Source organism: Suricata suricatta, chromosome 11 (assembly GCF_006229205.1).
Source record: "Suricata suricatta isolate VVHF042 chromosome 11, meerkat_22Aug2017_6uvM2_HiC, whole genome shotgun sequence".
NCBI lineage: Eukaryota > Metazoa > Chordata > Mammalia > Carnivora > Herpestidae > Suricata > Suricata suricatta.
The window spans coordinates 85,860,378-85,885,341 of NC_043710.1; the positions used below are offsets into that span (position 1 = coordinate 85,860,378).

At 39.7% G+C, this 24,964-nt stretch overlaps 1 long non-coding RNA gene across 1 annotated transcript in view; it reads left to right on the forward strand.

The window, feature by feature from the left end:
- The first annotated feature begins 3,288 nt into the window (after positions 1 to 3,288).
- The window catches only part of LOC115305960, a 33,239-nt gene continuing 11,563 nt past the window's right edge, over positions 3,289 to 24,964 (forward strand). Inside the window, exon 1 of the long non-coding RNA XR_003915108.1 lies at positions 3,289 to 3,360. This is a non-coding gene — a long non-coding RNA (uncharacterized LOC115305960). The remainder of the gene's footprint in view (positions 3,361 to 24,964) is intronic.

Genomic DNA, 24,964 nt, shown 5'->3' on the forward strand with positions numbered 1-24,964 from the left:
AAAGAATAAGTCCATATATACGGTATCAGCTTTTTTGGGTCTCAGTTGAATTTGGAGGCATATGTGTCTTGATGACTTAGTTTTGTGACTTTAGCAAGCAAACTGAGGTTATTTCATGAGAAAGGTCCTTAAACTCCTATTTTAATGGAATAAAAAGGAGGTAAAAAAATTACATCTAAACTCTCTCTCTGTAAATGTTCAAGAAATATACTGTCTTTTATCTACTTTTCTTTTAACATACATTGCTACCCAATTATTTTGGCCATCAGGCATCTTAGTAAACCAAATAGAAAAAAATCCAGCAAATGAATAACGCCAATTTTATTGCTACAGGGTCTAGTTCGTTATCTCTGTTGGAGTTACATGGGGAGTACAGATGGGGGATCAGCTATAGAAGCAACCCAGAAAAATAAGAAGAAAGAAAATAAATTCCCATGTGTAAATGGAGAAATAGAAGAAAAGGAATTTCCTTGTAAAAGTACAGAGGAGAGCTGAAGGACACGAAATTTTGTGTATGTGACTTAACTGTGCACTCACTGTGTGAGAATCTGCAGTCCCCCTCTTCTTCATTGCTGATTAAGGGAGTGTCCTTTTCAGTCTGTGGAAGGTCCCTCCCTGATGCCTGGGTTGCCTGAAGTCAATAAGAGACTGAGAGCTTTGCTCTTGCCTGGGCCGGGCTCAGTGAGGTTGTATGGCCAAGCGCCTAGCTGACTGAGATCCAAAGCTGTGTGTGGCCTGACCTAGAGGCCACTCCACTGAGTCAGACCAGTAGAGAAAATGCCGTAAACTCCTGTTGCAAACTTTGGGGAAAGATGCAGAAGCCAGGAAAGTGCTATTTATTGTCAAGTTCAGTCCCCCACTTGGCTTCTGAAATGGAGAGAGTCACAATCTTCAAGTTGGAATAAGAAGGATTTTTGTAAATTTTTTTAATTAAAAAAATCTTTATTTATTTTGAGAGGGGGGAGCAGAGAGAGATGGACAGAGAGAATCCTAAGCAGTCTCTGTGCCATCAGCCCAGAGCCCAATGTGGGGCTCAATCTCATGAACCATGAGATCATGACCTAAGCTGAAATCAAGAGTCTGATACTTAACCAGTTGAGCTCGCTAGGTGCCCCCTAGAAGGATTTTTCATGAGAGAACCTTAGAGAGTGGTCTTGCTCATCAGAGCTGAAAGGAGAAACTGGCCAAGCCAAGCCCTATCCTTCCCCACTTAATAAACCTGTTGGGCCTTCTTTTTTTTTTTTTCTTTTTTCTTTTTTTGTTTGATGATTAACTTTTCCAAAAGAATTGAAGAAGAATATGGTAGGGCAGATGTCCCTCTTTCCCTTTCAAGGAACATTCCTGGGTAGCTAGCAATGCAGGTGAGAAGGTAGGTGACTGCAGTAGTCAGATGGATGGGCTTTGGGGTCCACCAATCTGTATATAAGTCCTATTTTACCCTTAAAATCTGAATGAGCTTAGGTAACTTATTTTTTTAATGTTTATTTATTTTTGAGAGAAAGACAGAATGTGAGTGGGGGAGGAGGAGAGAGGGAGGGAGACACAGGATCCAAAGGAGGCTCTAGGCTCTGAGCTGTAGAGCCCAAAATGGGACTTGAACCCATGATCTGGGCTGAAGTCGGATGTTTAACCAACTGATCCACCAAGGAGTCCCTTGGGAAACTTACTAATTTCAATATGTTTGGGTTTTCTTATCCATTAATAAGGATATTGGTAAACATAGTACCCACGCAAAGGGTTGTAAAGATGAAATGAAATAATGCATGTAGTGCTCAAAATGCATTAGTGTGCATTATCACAAATAGGATGCCAAGTTAGAGCTGCTCTTGCATTATGGTTTGCAAATAATTTAGCTGAGGTTGAGATTGGCATTTATAACTAGGGTCTGCCTCTGCTCATTCAGTGGAGGAGAGTTCTGCACCAGGGTACACTTGTGGTCCTCAGGCTGGCTAAACATGTGGCGTCAACCTCTCTGGGAGGCCCAAGACTTGTTTCTCAGGCACATCTTGTTGTGGGTTTGTTGCTGCTGGTTAGCAGTGGAAATAGGGCCTATTTCCAATTCAGATAAATACCTTCGTATAATAACAGGGTTTACAAACTTAGCTGAGGGTTTCACATGAGTCAGCAGAGAGATGTAATATCAAAACTGGCAAAGTAAACTCAGATCATAATAATGGACATCTGAGAAGTAGAACAAGAGAATGATGTCTTTGCTGTGTTCCATGCTGGTCAGAACTTTTGGGAATAGTATAATTTCTTCTTCTTCTTCTTCTTCTTCTTCTTCTTCTTCTTCTTCTTCTACTCTGAGAGAGGGAGCATGTGCAAGTGGAGGAGGGGTGGAGAGAGAGAATCTTGAGGAGGCTGCATGCTCAGCTTAGCTCAAAGCCTGATGCAGGGCTGGATCCCACAACTGTGAGATTGTGACCTGAGCTGAAACCAAGAGTGGGACACTCAACTGACTAAGCCACCCTGGCATCCCTCTAATTACTTCTGAAAGCTGTGCTGTAAAAAACAACATGGACAAACCAGAACAAGTTCAGAAATTTCGAACCAGTATAGTGAAGAGTCTCGGAACTAGACTCTACAACTAGAAATAGTTAAAGGAAATGGACAGACAAAACCAATAGGGACGCTACCATTGTCTTCAAGTATTTACAAGGGAGAATAATTGAGCACATTTTCCCCTTGAAAAGAGGACCCAGAGGATTATACATAGTCCGGGCAGAAGAAGTTTAACCAACTTTTGGCTTAATGTAAGTAAAGTCCATCAGGGTAAGGGCTTTTTTTGTCTTGTTTGTTTATGGCTTTCTCTGGGGTCTAAAATAGGGCTTGGGCACTTAGTTGTTACTGAATAAATATTTGTTGGATGAATGAATAATGGTTTTTTAAACAGTAAGAGCTGTCTCAAAATGGAGTGGGTTTCTTCATTCCTGGAATTGTCCAGACATGATGTTTGGTGAGATGTTATAGAAGACATTCAAACATGAAGTACAGGCTGGGCTTGGTGACTCTTGCAGTCTAGACTATCCTTGAGGTAGAATTATTCTATAAACCATGGAAAGAACCAGTGCCCAGCAAACAAACATCGAGTATGGTGCCCTTCCAAAGCAGTTTCTTAAGGATTCATTTACCCCCAACCCCCCATCCCCCACTCTGAATTTTGGTTATTCTGAGCTCCTGGTGGACAGAGGGTCTCATTCATTAACTGGATGATTGTTATGGTTTCTCTGATCTGACCAGGACACAGCTCTCAGCTCTGACTTCCATCTTCTTCTCCTAAGAGTGTCCCCACTGAAATGTGGCAGTCATCAGAAACAGGGAAGGAGACGCTAGTCACTTGGAATCTGGAATCCAGGATTGGTGAGTTTTTCCTTCCTCTGACCATTACCTCTTACCCTTAATGCCCAGAGAATGCCTGCAGCCCATCTCTTACCTGCTTGGCCCTGTCCTATGCACACACTCCACCCCCGCAACTCTTTCTTTTTCCCAGAGCTGGAACCAAATTCCCTGAGCCCCTAACTGGTGTGTAGACTCTAAGTATAAACATGATCCCTGGCATTAATCATGGGTAATAGAAACCAGAGATGAACTGTCACCTAACTGGCTATGCTGTTGCTGAGTCAATGCAACCTTTTAAAAATACACTAAGAAATACACAGGCTGGGAACCAAGCATGAAAGAAATTCCAAGGAATATTTTTCTTTACTCCCCCAGCCCCCCCCCCCCCGCCTCCTTGCTTTTCTCTTTTAATTGCACAGGAATTCAGTAACCAGAAAAACATAAAGAACTAAAAATAGGAACTGGAACTTCTGACTCTCTGCACTAGAGTACTATGTGGAGAAAAAGCATTTTATTATTTTCATGCCATTTGTGTAGCAAGAGATGTAACTATTTCAACAAGGAAAATATACATTGTCCATCTGGCGGCTGCCTCTTCACTTCTGTTGCTGCTTTGAGCAACCTCCTTGCATATGTTGCAATGGACAGAGAACTAGTCTTGAACCTAAAAGATCCCAGTTAAATTTTACTTATCTCCTTTGTTAGGTCTGTAACTTTGGGTAAATTATTTACTTTCTTTCTAAGTTTTAGTTCACTCATTTGCAAAATGAGGATCAGAAGATCCAGTGCACAGGATTTTAATGAAAATGTAATAACAAATCATCTGTTGGGTCCCACACCAGAACTATAGCAGGCACTTGAAAAGTGTTAATTGATTCCATATCTGGTCGTAGCAAACATCTCAGAAGCACTGAGCCTGACACGGATTGAGAACACAATAGCCATTCTTCACCTGAACCACTTTATGTATGTAAATCCACGTATTTGTTTATATTATTATTGATATAAAATATATATCATATATATAATATGGAGTTATGTTATTTCACACTAGTGAATAATATTTGCAGAGATATGGAATCACTTTATTGACTATGCCCACACTCCTTTACTGTTAGGGTTAGCAGATGCCTAGCAAAGCTTAAAATATAACCTCTAGCCCAACTGATTCAGGAAGGGTAGATGCTAAGACGATACATATAGAAGAAGATATACTTAGAAGACATATACAAAAATAAGATGAGCAACAAGGTAAAAATTAGAGGTAGCTTACTCACTTTCTACTTATTTAGACCTTCATCAGCCAGATCTGCTAAGCTATATTGCTAACTAGTACTTAAGCATTTTTGTTCAGTTTCTGTCCAATTCCTAAATCTCATTGCTTACTTGCTGTGGTAGGATTGATGTAATTTCCCCCTTTTCACAGTTATGTGGATAAAGACTAGAGGATAAGTAATTTCCAGAAGCAACCTAATGGCTGTTAAGGAGTTAGTCTGAGGATTAAGGCAGGTTTTGAAAATAAAATTTATTTTAAAATAAAATGACTTTGGTAAAAATGAAGCTAGGTCTGCCCAATAACCTCTATTAAGCCTTAAACACAGGACCATGTGTGAGAGTGAGTCACTAAATGTTGAATGTTAAATGAGTAAACATATTCCATATAGGTAAGCTAACTATTTTATAATTTACCAGAACACTTTTGTGGGTGAAAGAAGCCTCTATAATAAATATTCTAAAGCAATATGTATAAATAAGACTCTCATGGAAAATCTGAGACATACGATCACACCATCTAAAGCAAGTACTGGGGAGCCAACTCTACAACAAATGGCATTCAACTTGACCCTAGAACTTGCAGCCCAAACTCTCTTGACGGTTCTTGGTTTAGAGTCATGGAAATTACATACTACTGACTCAAGTGATCATCTCCTGCTTTGCATCTAGAGGGTACCATATACTGAAGAGAGTATTTATGCAATTGCAGTTGATTTCATAAATGGTTCGTGTTAACATTGGTCTATACCACTGGAGTTAAGGATTCTTCAAGGTAACATAGAGAATAATGTAAAACATTTAGCAAATGTCCAGAACCTGGCATTTCTTTCTTTTTTTTTTTTAATATTCATTTATTTTTGAGAGAGACAGTGCTAGCAGGGGAGGAGCAGAGAGAGAGGAAGACAGAGAGTCCGAAGCAGACGCGCAAAGCCCAATGTTGGGCTCATACCCACAAACCGTGAGATCATGACATGAACCAAAGCTGGATGCTCAACCGACTGAGCCACTGAGGCACCACCGGAACATGGCATTTCTTTCTTTGGATAAAAGTTGTATGACAGTTATTATAAATGTTAAATCTAAAACTTCAGCTAAAGTATTTGGACATGATTAAGAGCAGCTCTAACTTGCCATGGCTTTTATGATAATGAAAGTTAATACATTTGAGCACATTCCTTTTTCTTTTATTTTCAATGAGTTTTTGTAGAAACTGGTTTTAAGCTTCTGAAACAAATACAGATTTTCTTAAATAATTTGCATCTTAATTTCCTTTTTTAGGTCTTCTGTGAAAGCTCAGTTGGTATTCTTAAAATATTTCAGCCAAAGGAGCATCTTATATGTGGCTCGAGGTGAACTGTTTAACATGGTCTTGTAGTACAGTGGGAACAGCCCAGGGATAGAAGAACAGTATTTTTTTTTTTTTTGGATCCAAGCCTGCCATTAATTTGCTCTTGACCTTGAATGAGTCACTCAAGCTTTCTAGGTGTGTGTGTGTGTGTGTGTGTGTGTGTGTGTGTGTATGTGTGTATGTGTGTGTATGTGTGTGTTTTTCCCTTTGTCTCTCTCTCTCTCTTTGTCCCCTCTGTGTCTCTATGTATACATGCATTTATTTACTTATATTTATATATAAAAACAAATCACACATGCACAACTCTACAGTGATCTTCAATACCCTTTACAGCTTCAAGAGTCTATGGTTAATGCAGAATTTTATCCTGATTCTCTGAGGATCCTGAAGTAGGTGGTGGAGTCTCAAGATATATTTAATTAATATGATAGCCTTCTATTTATAATAACATGCCAAAATTCACTCTTAACAATGACAGCTGCAATTCCATTTCTAGAATTCTTTCTTAACAACGGAATCCTAAATTTGAAAACAAAACCAAAATCTTCTGCTCAATGATGTCTATTGCGGTATTGTAAAAATTGTGAAAGCTATCACTTACCCAAAATAACCAGTTATGTTAGGGGTTCAGTAATTTAAGAACACTTTAATGGTGTATTTTTTATAGCCATAAAATTATGTTTTTGAAAATTATATACTTGCATGAAAAATATTTCTGTTTAATAAAAAAAGACATAGGTGGGAAATACATATCAAATCAGTAATTTTGTTAAAAAATTACATAATGAGAACAGAGAGGAAGGAAATACAAATATTAAATATTTATAGAAATATTTATTTTAAATATTCCTTTTTTATTAAAAAATTTTAAAATATTTATTTTTGAGAGAGAGAGCAAGAGAGAGAGTGAGCAGGGAAGGGGCAAAAAAAGAGGCTCCAGGCTCTGAGCTATCATCACAGAGGCCAATGCGGGGCTCGAACCCACGAACTATGAGATCATGACCTGAGCTAAAGTTGGACACTTAATCGACTGAGCCACCCAGGAGCCCCTTAAAGATTCTGTTTTTACATGATGAACCTGATGTTTACTCATTCCCCTCTTCTTCCTCTTCATTTCTTTAACATGACAGTAGTCACTTTCACCTTTTGCTGTCTGGCATCAACTGAACTTTAGAATGATTTGAAATTGCAAAAACAGTGTTTTGTCAATCAACCTCAGGAGCCTACAAGTCTATCAAACCATTTACAAATAGGTCTTCTACATTTGGTCACATTTATTTCTTCTACATTTGGTCACATATATTTCAAAATCAGTTGGAAATTTTCAATAAAAAAATCCAGTGATCAAGAAGTCAAAAGGGGTTGTCTTTAGTAGTTTTTTAGAGAGTTCCAATTATTGAAATTAATGTTTGCAAATAGAACCATATTACAGAAATATATTGAAATGTACTACTGTGAAAGCAAGAGAGGAAACAAATTTAATGATTGAAGAGGATTTAAATAAGGCACAAAGTTTAATTCAGAAATTCTGTAATTATTCATTTTGAGAAAAATATTTTAACATAGGTCCTATTTTTTACCGGATAAATTTATATCCTATCCTGGAATGTAATTCTAATCAGGTGTTTTAAAGTTTTTCCACACACAAATTTGGCAGGACTTTGAAATAAATACTAAAGAACATGGCTTACTTGAGACACTTTAGGTTAAAAAATATTTTTTATGTGTTTCTCAAAAATTTTAATTTGATATAATAACCAAAATGTTATTTTAGTACAAGAATACTTGGAATGACCCTTTTAAAGAAAATTGCCGGGTGTCTCACTATGAAGCTGAGGGGAGGTCTCATTGACATTCAGCAAGCACATACTTAACATCATGGACATTTTGATTGGTTGGTGTGCTGGCTGTTTGAATTTTACCTCTGCTTTTTTCAAAATGAGAGGTTGTTCTTCTGCTTGTATCTGTTGTTGAAGGAATGTCTGACTGAAAGGGTTATTGAGACAGGGTGTTGCATCACCAAGGCTGTGGCCAAAATGGGAAGCAAAGTGAAAAAGAGCAGGGGCCCTTTGGCTCCTTCGGAGGGCAGCCGAAGGAGTCATGGTCACATTTACCTGTGGTGACTCCATGATCCCTGCTTTGCTGGTTGAGTTGAACTGAAATATTCTGTTCTATTCCTGTGTAGCTACTCTTTTATTTTTAAATTTATAACTCTCTCTTATTTTATCTTTAAATTATACTTAATTTTTTTAGTGTTTATTTATTTTTGAGAGAGAGAGAGAGAGAGAGAGAGAGAGAGAGAGAGAGAGAGAGAAAATATGAGTGGGGAGGAGCAGAAAGAGAGGGATTCAGAGTCCCAAGGAGGCTCGATACTGTCAGCACAGAGCCCAATGTGGGGTTTGAACTCATGAACCATGGGATCATGACCTGAGCTGAAACCAAGAGTTGGATGCTTAACCAACTGAGCCATCCAGGTGCCCCAGTTTACTTTTTATCTCTACACATTTGTTTATTGTGGACATTTCATGTGTGTGGAATCATGTGTGGTCTTTTCTAACTGGCTTACTTCACTTAGCATAATGCTTTCAAGGTCCATCCATGCCACAGCCTGTGGCTGGTATTTCTTTTCTTTTCATGTCTGCATGTTATTCTGTCCTATGGATATAGTGATCATATGTATCCATTCTCCATTTGGTTATTATGTATACTGCTTCTGTGAATATTCTTGTAGAAGTTTTTGTGTTAACACATGTTTTCTTTTCTCTAGCTATATATCTGGGAGTAGAATTTCAGGATCACTTGGTAATTACATTTAGAGTTGGAGAAGTCAGTTTTCCAAAGTAGCAGTGCCATTTTACCCTCTCATCAGCAATGTATAAGGATTCTGATTTGCCTACATTCTCACCAATGCTTCTTATTATCTACATTTTTGACTGGTCATCTTAGTACGTGTGGAGTGGTGTCTCATTGTCCTTTTGATTTGCATTTTGCTGATGGTTCCTGTAACAAATATTATACTGTTGAAAGATAAACTGAGGTACATTAAAATTCTCAAGAGCTTTTTAAACAACTATCACTTTGAATTGGGCAGTGCCAAACTGGAAATACCTGGGAGCACTGTACCAACGAAAGCTAGGAGAAGGGCTTTATAGAGTAGATGTGGGGGCAAAAGCAAGGAAATCATTCGATTGGCTCCAGATTCAGTGGTTACCTTCTTTGGGAAAGCCTAGTTGGCTGGTTGTGATGGGTTGTACTAAATTTCATTTTTTCCCAATATTTGTGCCTTTATGGGAATTGGCTCTGGTTTAGGTTTTGGTTTGCAAGGCACTAGAGCCACCAAAGTCTAGTGGCCTCCTCATTTAATTCCTTTAACAGTACCCATACAGTCATTTGTCCTGACTGAAGTTAAGAAGTATGGAATATTGCAAACATATGAGACATTCCTAAACCTGGGATTGAATGAGAAAGTGACAAGAAGAGATTCCTTTAAAGGTGAGCTTTAGGGGCACCTGAGTGGCTCAGTCGGTTAAGCGTCTGGCTTCCAGCTTCGGCTCAGGTCATGATCTCATGGTTCGTGGGTTTGAGTCCCGCATCGGGGGTCTATGCTGACAGCTGGCTCAGAGCCTGGAGCCTTCTTCGGATTCTGTGTCTCCCTCTCTCTCTGACCCTCCCCTGCTCATGCTGTTTCTCTCTGTCTTTCAAAAATAAATAAAAAACATAAAAATATTTTAAAAACTAAATCTGAGCTTTAACTCATGGAGGAAAATATGGTTAGCTGTGTCCTTGATTGTGCAAGAGTCTAGTGGTGCCTGGTGAGGAAGAATTGAGCATAAGATCCTCCCTTACATTGGAGCCTTTGCCTGCCAGCTGGCTGATGTCCATCAGTGATCAGTACATTAGCAGATCGTGCCCAGTCCAACACGGCTGCCCTTGCCCCAGCAGTTTGTTTGTCTAACGGCTCTTCACCAACATGGGAAAGAGAATCCCATCTCCCTTGAACATGCATCCATCTTTCAGTTCCCAAGATGACATTTGCTTGCTCTGACCTTGGCAGTCTGTCTTACTCAGCCTTTTAATATATCAAATGGGTTGTGTTAAAACCTAGTTTGAGAACAAAAAGTAAGCAAGAGGGAAATGTGTCACTTTGCAAGAATTGGAACCCATTATTTTAAAGTAACTAACATATCAGTGAAGACAAATGATAGGACTATGGATTCAGAGACCCCAGTTCTTCATGGCCCCAGTTTCTTGGGCAGTCTTAAATTTTTGTGCACATTGGAATTACCTGTGAAATTTTTCTTGAAGGATGCATGTCTATGCCCTCAGTGTCTATTGACCTGATTCAGGCCAGAACCTAAACAATGGTTGTTTATTTGTTTATCTTTTAAGTAAAGTCCATCATTCCCTGTGTTGCTGGAATTGGATAGGAATATGGATAATCAAAAACAGTAAAAAACCCAAAGTTGTATTTATTTGATTTCAGAATAAAATATAGACCATTTTTCCTACATTAGATTTGCTTTTCATGCCTTGTTGTGGGTGTTAGGACACTCCTGGAATGATTTTATATGAATGTGCTGGAAGGGAGAAAGAGTAGGAACACATTCTCTATTGCATGCGAATAAGAAGCAATGCAAGCTTGTTATATTTATAGTCACAGCCTTCTGTAGTCTGCCGTGTGTCTGTTTCTTCAACCTCCTCCCTTGCACTGTTTTCCCATTTGAAAATCTATACCCTCCCCACATTAGGGTACTTACATTTATTCAAGTGCACTTTTTCTTTCTTTATTTTCTTTATATGTGCTTTCCTCTTGGAAAGTTCTTCCACCAGTTTGTCCATCTGTTGAATTTATATTAGTTTCTTTATTTCAGTAGTCCTCTCTGTGAAGGTTTCTCTGACCTGATGCTACCCCAGAGCTGACCATATCCAAAAACAATTTCTCTTTTCCACATTTACTGAGTACTTATTATATGTTGGACATTTCGTTCCAGAACAATTGCAACAGGGTCCATTTTCCTCTAGCTTTCTTGATAACAGTAGAGGGGAATGAAAAATATACAGATAATTACAATGGGAAGTATGTAAAGGCTTCATGAGGGAAATTTAGGGATGCTCTGGGAAGAGATGAGAGGGACACCCAACCTATGGGGAGAAGATGTTGTTGATGGCTTTTGCGTAAATTGACATCTGAGCTGAGCCTTGAAGGATGAGTAATAATTAGCTGGAAAGAGAGGACAGGGTAGCAGGCGAATAGAAAAGGGAGAAACAGTGGGCACACTGTGATGGGAAGAGGAGGGAGGTCACACTTGCAAGGCTGCAAGACATCCAGGTGGTTGGAGCACATTGCATGGGAGCATTGCAGGGGCAGGGCTGGGTGGGTGGCGGTGCTCAGGGTACGAATTAAAGTTGCAGAGTAGACTAAGATCCACTCCAAAGCAATTCTTTGTTTACATCCCTTATCTTCTCCTCTGCCTAAGAGAAGGGTCTTCTTTGGTTCAGGTTTATATTTCAGTGTCTAGTGCAATACAGATTTATGGAGGGAGTTTAAAAACATTTATTGAATGAATGAATGAATGAATGCATGGGGGGATGCATCTGGGGCTGGAATCACAGCTGAACTGTGAATGGCCTGCATGAAAGAAATATGGATGTTCACAAAGCATCTGGTTGATTTTGAGCAAAGATGTTGATTTCATTTTTTTTTACTCTCATCTCATCCATTTTTATTACCATATATTTCCTAAAGAGAAGGTCTGGCCAGTATCAAAACAAAGCATACCACTCTGTTTTTAATTACCCTTTTCAAGGCTGCACTAGCAAGGCAAATGCTGCCTGGTCTAACTTGAGCAGCAAACAGAAACATTTAATGTGCTTTCCTTGAAAGCACTGAATGGAACGCATAAGGCTCATATTGATAAGGGTTGAATTTTAGACTTTATCTTTTAATAGGGGGTGATAAGATTCTAATGCCTCAGTCCTCTATACTATCTGGATGCTGATGGTGGGAACAGTCACCAGAGTGATGTACTGGGCGGTGGTGGGGGCCCTGGGTTAACCTCAGAGAAACACAAATATGAGTGGGTGAAGGGGCTGCTTTCCATGAGAATCTCGCTCCCTCTCTTTCACAGCCTGGCCCACAGATCGGGCCTTTTGCCAGTAAGCAAAGCAATGGATTATTTTTTCCACTGGTCAGAGGAAGTTTTCTTTTTTTTTTTTTTTTCCTTTTTGTGAATGAAGATAAAACTTTTAATTTTAAAAGGGAACTTCAGGAATTTCACTTTGGTAAAATGAAAGACTGCTCAGATTCCCAGGAAGCACTGGAGGAGGGCGCAAAACCCCAGGAAATGCAGGTCCTTGGAATCAGACAGATGCAGTGTAAAGCCCATTCTATTGCAGACCAGCTTCGCAGCCTTGAAAGTTGCTTTCCCTTTGTGAGCCTCAGTTTTCTTGTCTATGACATGGGGACAACTTGAGGTGTGTAAGTAAAACATTTAGAAGACACTCAGTAATTGTTAGTTTTCTTCTTTTGCTTTTTGAATGAAGACAAAGGATTACACCCGCTTCCCACCAGTCTTCTGTATATTTGGGAACAAAGTCATGAATACAAATCTAAGAAGCCCAAGGGAGAGCTTTACATACACAATGTCTTATCCTGCCTGCTGATCTCATTCACTTCAACTCACCAAATATTTATTAAGTGTATGCTTGCTTAAAACTGCCTGAGATTGTGGAGTTTACAGTTGGATAACAGATGGTTACTGACGTCTGTCTTCAAGAAGCCCGTCTCTTACTCCCGTGACAAAACTTTATATGTCGGGCAGGTTAATAGTACAAGGCAGTGTGTGCGTGTGGGTGTGCACGCGCTTGCACACGTGAATGTGATGTGCATGTGTGCTATCATGTGCACAAATATTTTTAGGAAGTGAGAGATCAGGGAGCGTTAGAGGAATAAAAGGAACTTGTTCATTTGTTTGGCAGGGAAGGGAGGGGCTGGACAAAGAGCAAAAATACCGTCCTTACAACCATTCTCCCTCATGGGCCTCAGTGGCCAAAGACAGAAGTACCCGGTTAATTTCCCTCTTAATGCTGTTCAATATTTCTTTAAATGCCAAAAATGTCGGGGCTCTGTGCCTCTGGGCCAGCTCTTTCCTCTGGCTGTAAATCGTTTATCCAACTATAGAAATCTGACTCATTTTCCCAGTCCCAGCTCAAAGCTTCTCTATTAAGCCTTCTCTCCTTTTGTGTGTCTATTACCTAATGTAGACATGATACATATTTTAGGAGTGAATGAAGTCAGTCTTATAAATGGTTTTGAAAGTTAATTTCTGCCAAAAATATTCCCCTGGCCCCCAAACTGTCCTGGGACCTTTAAGAACTTGCCAACACCCGCCTCTTGGTTTTTTCTATCTTGGTCTCCTCCCACGTCCCTCCTTGCTAAGGTCAGAGAGCAAAAGCTTCTACAGAAGCATAGAGTCCCCTCTGCTATTAGCTTTCTCCAATGGCAACCCTAACAGTCAGAAGAAAAAGCAGAACACTGTGTGTTTTGCAACATACCAACCCCTCTTAACAAACCCATCGATGCCATGCAGATCAGGGGTACAGATGTGGGACAGGCAGAAAACTAAGGAGGGCATGAAGATATAAGAGTTCAAATACTGGAAATCATACCTGTTTCAAAGAGATATGACAAGTGCAAATCCAGTCTGTACCAACAAGACTGCAAAACCAGACTTGAAAACAGAAAAGAAACAGTGTGATCGTTCTGTGAAATCGTTCATTTCCCCAAATTTCCTCTTTTGACATGTGTAAATTGATTCAGAGGGTTTTGTAAATCTGTAGATACAAATGGAATGATTACACTGTGAGATAAAACTCTATAAATATTCTCTTAGTTTACTCCTTCCTATAATGGGAATGACTTCTAAATTATGAATAATTATCATCTAACCAAAAGTGAATCCTGGCCTGGCAAGGTCCTTGGCGGATGAGTCTTTCTTTCTTTTTTTTTTTTTTAATTTTTAAATGTTTTTTATTTATTTTTGAGAGACAGAGAGAGATAGCGTGAGCAGGGGAGGGTCAGAGGGAGGGAGATACAGAATCCGAAGCAGGCTCCAGGCTCTGAGGTAGCTGTCAGTACAGAGCCCGGCACAAGGCTTGAACCCATGAACCATGAGATATGATCTGAGCTGAAGTCGGACGCTTAACAGACTGAGCCACCCAGGCGCCCCGAGTCTTTCAAAATATCCCCCTAAATCAGTGAATTCAATAGGACAACTGAAATTCAGTAGGAGATGATTGGGTCTTCTGAGATTTAAAGAGAATGTTTGAGGGACAAACTTTCTAGGGGAACCTACAGGTTAAGGTGTAAATTCTTGCTCATTTTCTGATGGAACTGGGTTCTTCTCATCCACACTCACATTCTCCCACCTACCCCGGGCTTCCCTGTTTACCCCTGTTTATTCCCTATAGGCTGCAGGTGGGTAGCTGTGCAGTTTGGGCTGTCGGCAGCTCACCATTCAGGTGCTTGAATTGCTTTCTCTGAGATTCCAAGTCCTTTCAAGACTTGTTTTCAGCAATTTGGTCTTCATGCAATTTGTTACAAAAAGGGTTTCCTCTGTTTTTCCTTTCTTCTTTCCTCCCTCCTTTCCTCCCTTCCTCCCTTTTCCTTCCTTCCTTCCTTCCTTCCTTCCTTCCTTCCTTCCTTCCTTCCTTCCTTCCTTCCTTCCTTTCTTTCTTTCTTTCTTTCTTTCTTTCTTTCTTTCTTTCTTTCTAGATTTGGAGGCAGCTCTAAAGTGCTTTTAGGGCATCAGACAGCTGGTTTTTACTACTTTGCTGAGTTCAGAGCATTTTCTTTGCCCTCTCTCCCCTAAATCCAATGAAACCTTCTTGGTAATGATATGAAGCATTTATGTTGTAATATTTTTCTTTTAATCGGGAAAAACATTGGAAAAACAAATTGCATGCCCAGGCTGTTGGCTCTTGAAATGCCTTTCCTGTTTAGACCTATTATCTCAATAAGAGAACAGTTTAGATAACATAAATTTAACTACCCTACCGTTCACTTTAATTTGCCCTCGGGACAAGTCAACTAGGCTCCCCTCCTCTGTGGGGACAAGAATTAGGCTTTTTCAGGAATTCAACCTCATCAGAAATAAAGGAAGAATTTGAGTAATACTTTATCATTCATTCCCATGTGAAATGGACATTTTGTTTTTAGAAACACACTGGAAAGAAGAGAGAGAACCATCCCTGTGTGGATAGTAGGGCCTGCTTTAAAGAGCTTCACTGTGGCCCCGTATCTGGAGCTCACACTGCCTCTTTTAGGTCACATGGGGTACTTGTGGCCCTGGACTTCCTTGCTCAACTGGCCGTCAGCCTGCTTCCAGAGTTTTCCTGGGCCTCTTCCTCATGGGTGTTATCTGGAAGGCAAATGGTGTACATGTCTTCAATCTAAATGGTGGCTACAAGTGGGCTCTTTATGAGAATGTGGACAGACCCAGCTTCCATGCTGGAGGCCACAGACAGAGCTGGGAAGAAATGGGGCATGGGCCAAGGGCAGATGCTTCATGCCTCCATGTTCTGGTGCAGAAATCAGTGGAAACTGAGAATACTGCATTTCACCCAGGTCTTACAGATTGTTAGGAAGGTAAATAGAATAGGAATGGATAGCCAGATCAACCAGGTAGCCAGATACTTCGTGTTTGAATATTTAGACTCATGGCAAGTTGGTCTCCATTACATTACTGCCCAATGCCCCCATATGTTAGAGCAGAGCCCTGAGAGAGATACGTATGATATTGTTACTCAGGCCCCTTGATCTCATGAGCAAAGTCAGGAGGATTGGGGTTGGGTATATTTGCTGGGTAGACCTATCTCTCTGCCTTATTTTTGGGAGGAGAGAGGAAGCATTCTATTGTGGAAAGAACCTGAGATTTGGAGCCTGGAAGACCTGGATTCAATCAACATTTATTAATCCCCCATTGTGTGTCAACAACTGAAAGAGAACTCTAGGAGAGATAAAACAAAACCAAAATTCTCTGAAAACTGATAGCAGGAAAGCTTATAGATGGTCATGAAAAAATAGTGATGAGAAAATGAGTTACAAGTTATGGTTAACCAGTATATTTTAAGTAAATAAGGGTGAACATCTAAAAGAAGGGACGTGTCTCTAGGGGAAGACTTCACAGAGTGATATTTAACCTGGGATTAGGAGACTTTTGCCAGGAGAAAGGAGGAAAGCATGGCTGGAGGGAACGGGCTGCACAGAACAGAAATGCAGAGAGCTCTAATGTAGATTTCAGAATAAGCTTTGTCACTTACTTGTTGAGTATCTTTGGGTAAATAACATTTCTTAACCCCAGATTTTTCTTCCTTTGATGGGGATAATCATAAGATATCACGACAATTAGATGAAATAGTGAATTTGAAACGCAGATTTTTAAATTCTAAAAAAAGCACCAACCAAATCTTAATGATTGTTAAAAGTGGGGTTTTAGGCCTGGGTCCCTCTAAATCCCAGCTGGGGAATACTCTGTGGATTTTGGCATGAAAGTCGGAATGCCTCCTGGGGGTCCTGTTAACATGAATCCTGAGAATAATCACAATCATATCTGGCCTTTCTTACAGAAGGAACATTGGGTATAAGGCAAGCTGGTCTTTTTTTAGACATAAGCCAATGCCTTTACTACAGCCCAGAAAGTGAGACTGAATCTTTGATCTTCTAGATTTGTGGGCAAGCCTCTTTATTTCTCTCTTGAAGAGTCCTCCCTCCCCAGATCCAGTCTTCTTTATCACTCTCAGGCCAGATGCAGCAATTTTGAATTCTTGTGTTGGCACTGGTGCAGCTGATTAATATATGACCTGAGGTCAAAGACTGTGTCATATAGAACTTAGCACCCCTAGGATCCGGAACCAACAATGAGCACAGTATACATAATAGGGACCATTCAATTCCCTGCTGATTCAGAAAGACAAAGTGTCTTGTGTTCTCTGGTCACTACTTCAAGCCTGTGGCTCTATAGCACTAATTGCCAAACGCTGGCCCAGTGAAGACACGTCAATCACAGTACGTCTTACTTGGTTATGTCCTGCAGGGCAGACCCCCATGGCCCACAGGACACTGACAGCTTCTGTTTCACATCTGTTTTTACTTCTGGCTGAGCCTTCTGGGTCACTGCCTTGGCCCAGTGATCTCCTCTTTCACCTGGTTCTCCTCCAAGTCAGGACAGGGAGGCCACCTCTTCTCATCCCATCCCCAGTGCCTCTCTCTGCTCCCTGACTTTATGGGTCCAGTCAGTTGTCCTGTCTGAGGCTGTCTCCCTGCACCAGGGCACTCAGCTTTCACCAGCCTGGCCCTGATCTTGTCGCTCAACAAGTGCCTGTTTGCTACTCACGTGTGCTCATCCTGACCTTTGGGTCTTGGAATGTCAGCATGCACATGGAGCAAAAGATTCCAATCTGCTAGAAGCATTAGGTCTTCAAATAGTCACAACTCAGGAAGGCTTCTTGACATTAGCATTCTATTGGCTGCATGTTTTCTGGGCTTTTCGCCCCCAGCCTCTCACTTAATCATTTGGGTCATAGTTGAGGGTAGATGCCTATGCAAGGCTGAATGTTTGCAATAAAAAGGAGAGGCTACTGGGTCTTCTTCTGTCTCTCTTTCTTTCTTGCATAAGGCTTGCATAAAAAAATGAGTTCACAACAGCCAGCTCACTGGAGAGCTAGCATCATAGTTACATTAGTGGTCATTAAGGAAATGCAGCAGGAATGAAGGATGTGGCCTGTGATCCCAAGGAATTTATAATCTAGTTGTGCAGATAGAACTGACCCACATGAAACCATGACAGACCATGTGAAAGAGATTATTATTAAATACCTAATTGGCACTTAGTAATAAGTGATTGTGGAGGCTGTGGAGATTTGAGAAGGCCGCCTGGAGGAGATGGAGCTCAAAGCAGATCTATAAGGATGAAGGGTGTGTGTGTGTGTGTGTGTGTGTGTGTGTGTGTGTGTGTGTGTATGTTTATTATAGTCCCAGAATCCAACCCAGTAACAGGAAGCTCACAGGTGATCAATACTTATTTTGTATAAATTTGTGCATTGGGAAGAGAAAGCAAAGGTGGATGTGAACACGGAGTTGAATATGGTGCATTTGTAGCCCAGGGACTGGGTGCTGAGCGAGTGTACATCAGACGGTACTTCAGGTGGGGAGAGAGGAGAACACAGTAAATGTTTGCTAGTTGTCCGAGTTTCTACTCAGTGGAAGTCTGTGTTGTTTGATGTTGCTGGCTGTGTTCATCAGGGCAGAATGTGCTAAGCTTGGATCACTTTTCACTTTCTGAGCCAGTTTCTCATTCCAGGGGGTTTGGGGAAAATGCTGGTATCACAGAGATCAGGAGCATGGGGTTGCAGATAAGGAAGGTAGGGTGACTACAGGTAAGCAGTAAGGGTCACTGAGATAGGCCTCTATTCCATGGCAAAGCCAAACAATTCAGACCTTCACACCCACAAACCCAAACCCAAACAAAGCTATAAAATGAGAGGGAGGGGCATCAGGGAGGGAATTATGTGCTTAATGTGCAGAAACACAGCTGGGCCAGAATGGCCGGGCAGGATAATTTTGCTTTAATATAATTGTTCCTCTGGTAAGTGTGGAAATCTGTGGAAAATTTTGCCCTATGTGTGAGGTTTAGAATATAAGCACCAGGGGTGCCTGAGTGGCTCAATTAGTTGAGTGTCCAACTCAACTCAGGTCATGATTTCACATTTTGTGGGTTCAAGCCCCGTGTGGGTCTCTGTGCTGACAGCTCAGAGTCTGGAGCCTGTTTCAGATTCTGTGTCTCCTTCTCTTTCTCTGCCTACCCCTGGCTTATGCTCTCTCTCTCTCCTAAAAATAAGTAAAAACATTAAGAAAAAAATTAGAATATAAGCACCAGAATGTGTCTGTTACCCTTTGAGACTATACGTGTAATTGTACCATAAACATGTGTTGAGTGTATTGTGTGTTAGGCTTGTGTATACATACATTGGTGATTGTATTTGAGCCACAGACTTTGTCCTTATGGAACTGATAGTTTACTGGGGAAAGAGATCATAAAGAGGTAAATGAAGAATAAATGGAAAGATGAAAAAATCTATTTCTTCTATCGAGAATATTCAGATAAATGAAGGATAGAGAACTGAAGAGTTCTAAAATATAGCATAACTGACTCTTCCTTTAGAAATAGGCTTTTTCTTGTATTAGAAGTAAGGGTGATATCATAACAAAATAAAATAGTCGATAGCAGAATTCTCAGCAATAGCCAAATTTTGGAAAGAGCCCAAATGTCTATCAACTGATGACTGAAGAAGATGTGATACACACATGCATATGTGCACACTCACACACTCACACACATTAGAATATTACTTGGTCATAAAGAGCATGAAATCTTGCCATTTGTAGAAACTTGGATGGAGCTAGTGTGTATTATGCTAAGCGAAATAAGTCAATCAGAAAGAAGCAAATATGTGATTTCATCATATGTGGAATTTAAGAAACAAAACAGATGGGCATGGTGGGAGGGGAAGAGAGAAGCAAACCATAAAACAGACTATGAATTATAGAGAACAAACTGAGGGTTGCTGGAGGGAGGTAGAATGGGTGGTAGGGCTAAATTGGTGGTAGGCATTGAGGAAGACAATTGTGATGAACACTGGGTGTTGTGTGTCAGTGATGAATCACTAAATTCTATTCCTGAAACTAGTATCACACTCACGATATGTTAACGAACTGGTATTTAAATGAAAACTTGAAAGAAAAATAAATAAATAATAATAATAAACATAAAAATAAAATCAAAATCAAAATAAATTTAAAAATTAAATAAAAAGAAGCACAACCTTAAAAAATAAAACACAACAAAATAATACCAGAGTACAATGAGGCCATGAGTGAAGCTGGAGTTTCTTTGAAACAGACTGTTTTTCAAACTAACGCTAAGGACACATGGGCCAGCATACATGTGCTTATGGAGAGAAGGGTGCAGGATATTTGAGAGTAGATATGCTTTAGGAAATAAATAGTCATTGAGCTAATGGGCACACATGAATGACTGAGGGAAGGTTGCAGGGAGGCAGTGCTGAATAGTATAGTCTTTAGGGTCAGAAGTATCTGGATTTCAATCCAGGCTCCTTCTTTCTAGCTGTGTAAACTTGGATAGCTTAACCTCATCTGTAAAAATAAAAATATCTCTATCTACTAGCTGGTGAAATTATATTGTTATGTAATCTCTGTAGCACAGAGCCTGGCGTATAATGTGTGCACAATAGATTGGACCTGTGTCAGCCTATATCCCGTGCGATACACTGGGTGGGTAGTGGTTAGAGATGGAAATGACTGGGCATCCAAGGAGTAGTGCACCAGAGGCAGGACAAGAGAGTGACTTTTTAAAAATGAGAATCGAGAGTCAACAAAAGACACAAGAATCTGTCTGCTGACTGAGAAGTCTGAATCTTCCATTTATCTGGATCCTTATCTAAGGAATATTGCTATTTTGCAGTAGTGTGCTTGCTCTAACCTGAAAGTGAAACAGATGGGTTTCTTAGAATCTCTCAAAGAATTCAACCCTGAATGCTTGCACCTGCTTGTTAGCACAGCTGAAAGTTATGTTACTGATTATATAGTTGTAGGTATGCATGTGAACAGATATGCGGAGCTGAATCTCAATTTTGCACTGTGTTATGATATACAGGGAAATATTGATTCTAGTTTATTCTTCTGCACAAGTCACTATCCATTTAGTAGGGTCAGCATGTGTGTATGTGTGTCTTACATTTACCAGAAAACAATGCATCAAAATTCTGGTTCATAGAGTCTTTTGTGGGCTAAATAATCTTACAAGTGCATGACTGGCATTTCAGATTTCCTATCCCTTTCCCTGCTTCTCCCCAGGATTGTGTATGGGAAAGCTTATGTGGCTGATCTCATGGGGTGGGCAAAGAGAACCTCAGATCTACCTGCTGGCTTCAGCTCTTGCTGTTCTGTTTTGTGAAGAGCTGGTTTGAACAGGTCATGGTAGTCATTATGGTCATCAGGTTGAGATGGGACTTGTTCTTTTCTGGCTCTTGGGTCTTTGTTCTGGCTCCATTGCTAAAGTCCTTGGTCTCAGCCATCTGAACAGGTTGTAATCTTCACTCATTAGGGGACAGAGACTCCATGTTGTCCTATTTCTTGCCCCTCCCCTCCTGGGAGCTGAGAGATTTTGAGACTTCTTGCATTCCACACACATAGACTGAAGAGAGCCAGAAGCATGGCGGGTCTCAAAGGCCATCTTTCTAGCCACCTACCTACCTTCTCAAAGCTGTGTGCTCTGTCTTCCCTAAGCTAATTTGGAAGTAACATTGAGCTGATTGCCTATCTTCTCAAAGAATGATAGTCTTGACCTTACCTATACCTTGGAATTAGCTGAGAAGTTTTTTTCAGCTACTGATGCCTAAATCCTATGTCTAGACATTGTGCTGTGGGTGCCCTGGGCATGTAGATGTAATTCTGATATGCAGCCACATTTGAGAACCTCTGCGCAGAGACTTGCAGCCTCCAGACTGGAAAGTGGGCCACTGGCCTTTGTGCTTTGGGAGTCCATCTTACCCATCCAGATGGTCCCATCATGTCCAATCTACTGCTCAAGGCTCCTCACCCACAGTGGGGAGCGGGGGGGCGGTGTGTGGAAAGGAGGACCCAGGCAGTGACTTCTCTATTTCACTTTTCCTTTTCCCTCTCTAAAATTAGGAAGGAAGGGGCTTTTACTTTGCTTGCCATTCTCTCCCCAACTCCCTTTACATCATACATCTTAAGTTCTTTTCATTATTACTTTTGGTAGCTGAATGTTTAAGTTGCTCAGACACTGATATATCAATAGGAGCTTGAAGATTTTAGGAAAAAAGATTTTCCTCTCATGATAATGCTTGGCATCCAAAGCTATTATTTCAGGGAAGATTCAAAACTTCCATTCTGCATTTCAAAAACAGAATGTTTGTCCTTTCTTTTTCTTTGTATTTCTGCCACAAAAAATTTTTAAACTCTACTTTGGGAAAGAAAAGAGTAGAGGAAAAGGAGGAACCAATAATATATATAATGTAAAACATTCCTATGTGTATTAGTCTGCTAGGGATGCCTTAACAAAATACACAGACTGGGTGGTTTAAACAACAGGTATTTATTTTCTCACACTTCTGGAGGCTGATAATCCAAAATCCAAATGCCAGTAGGAATGGTTTCCTCTGCGAGTCACATTGGAAGGATCCATTCCAGGCCCTCTTCTTGCCTTTTGGATGGCTACCTTCTCTCTGAATCCTCATGTGACTGTCCTGTTGTGCACAAACACCCCTGGTGTCTCTCTATGTGTCCAAACTTCCTCTTCTTATAAGGACACCAGTCAGAGTAAATGATCATCCTGATGGACCCATTTTAAATTCATCAGAGACCTTATCTCCAAATGTGGTTACATTCTAAAGTACTAGGGGTTAGGACTTTGGCAAAGAATTTTAAGGGGACACAAGTCAGCCCATAGCAAAGTGTATTCATATGCAAATGATACAGAAAAGTGGCCACCTAAACTTATGTATTTTTAGCACCTATACTGCTCACAAAGCACCTTTATAAATTATTTTCATTTAGTCCCAACAAGTTCTTGTAGTGTATTACGTTTTTTAATTATTATTATTATTTGGAGATGAGACAACTGAGGCACAGAAAGTTTAGGTGGCTTTGTTCAAGGTCATTGGGATAGTAATTAAAATTGAACTTAAAACAAATGTGTGTGTATCTGCTTCAGTGTATTTCTGTCTCTATGATGTAGACCAAGGAATAATAGGAAAAATGATTAAAAATACTACAGCCTGTACTGGATGGGTGCAGGGAGGATTGAGAGAAATGACTGATACATTTGTGGGAAATCAGTAAAAACCCAAACACAGAATGATGATCAGATCCCCAAGCTCAGTGTGAATGGAGATCAGAGTGGAATACAGGAGAGTGTCCATGAGGAATATAGATAGGGCTAGGATGTATTGCATGAAATTTTACATAGAAATAAAACCCCGTCTTTATTATAAAGGTAAAAACCAAGACAAAAAATACCAAATATTGGTTATAGTCAGGATCCTTTAGCCAGTTGGGGTAAGCTAAGTGGAGAGCATAAAAAAATTGGTATAATCATGTCCCACTAAATTTTTATAAAATGTTTTTGAGTGAATTACTTCATTGGATCTTCATAGTAATCCGTTAAGGAAGTTAATACTATTATTATCTTCACTCAATTTTGGGGAAAATTGAAGCTCATATAGTTTGAATGCATTGCCAAAGATCACTCAGCCAATCAGTAGAAATGGGATTAAAACTCAAACGTCTTGGTTTGGGATTCCATGTTCCTCATATTACACTGTACCATCATGACTTTTCTTTCATTCTCCACCAGAAATCTTTAACATCATAGAAAACTCTGTGACTCATGCATTGTTCTGTGTCCAGTGCTTAGCATGCTGCCTGAAACCTAGTACACTGTTAATACTAAGTATTAAGAGGATAAATGCATTAAGTACAGAAAGAGTTCTGTTCAGATACAGAGGCCTGCTTGCATAGGTTTTTTTCTTTTATTTCATTAAAATATTCTAAGCTTATGATAAAATAATTTTTGAAAGATAGAGAAGGGAGTGGGGTTATCAGAGATTTTGACAAATTTCTAGAAGATGGAAAGCATGTGTCAGGGTGATGACTGTGACACTTTACCTAGTAGCAAAGATCAGCTGTATCCAGAACATCCAATCAATATTTTGTTGCCTTTTCTTTTAATATGAACAAAGAGACATTTGAAAAAATATCAAATAATACAAGAACAGGTGCTATGATAAAGGGAAGTGAAGACTATAGAACTTTCATTATTTAAAAATATCATTTTCTCTAACAATTTTTAAAGGGTTGGAAAGTAAAGTCCAGAAAATCTCCAAGAGTGAGTAAAATGCAAACAGATAGAAAATAGGAGAATAAATGGTCATAGGCATGGCTGATGAATTCAGGAAGTCAAATACCTGATTAATAGGTTCTCAGAAAGAAAGCTACATAAATAAATGGAAGAAGGATCATTAAATCAAAGCATTAATTTAACTATCCAGATCTATCTAAAGGATATTTTCAATTATAATCACATCTAAGTATCTAGCACAATGAATTTTAAAAAAGTCATACTTAAATATATCATTGTGAAATCACAGAATACTAATGAAGAAGAGATTCTAAAAGCCCACCAAAAGAAAGTGAATAAGAAAGAATGAATAGATTATTTCACAAAGAAACAAGATGAGGAAATTGCGGCAACAGCATTAGTACTATTATATTATTAGAGGAAATGAGTCTTCATCCTAGGATTCTATACCCAACTAAACTATCACTAAATTATTCTAGTAAAATAAAAACCATTTTTCCTTTTTAAGGATTCAACATTTACTTCACTTACTCATTTTAGGAAACTTCTTGAAGAAATGTGTCTGTTGGATAGGATGCCTTTTATTGTAAGAACAGAAAACTCCAACTTAACTGGCTTATACAGGAAGATGATTATTATAACAAATAACTAGAAGCCCAGAAGGGGGTGATTGGCTCAATTATATCACCAAAGTGCTATGTTCTTCCCCTTTTTCTTCTCTGTCACTGTTGGTAAGATTCATAGTCCTTAGATGGCACTCTTCTTTTTAAAGGATGGTTAGAAGATAGCAGATGCAGACATGAAAATGGACAGAAGAAGGAAGGGTATTCTATTCTTGTGGGTCTTTTTTTTCTAATTGATGACTTCACTGGAGATCTCCAAGCAAGTTTCCCCTCATGCTTCATTATCTATACACACTTGTAACCAATCATTAGCAAGGTGAAAAGTGTTAATGTGATTGGCTTAGCTAAGTACAGGAATAAAACAAGATTTGTTAGAAAAAAAAAGGAAATGTCTGTTGTATTGCTGCAGCAAACCAAAG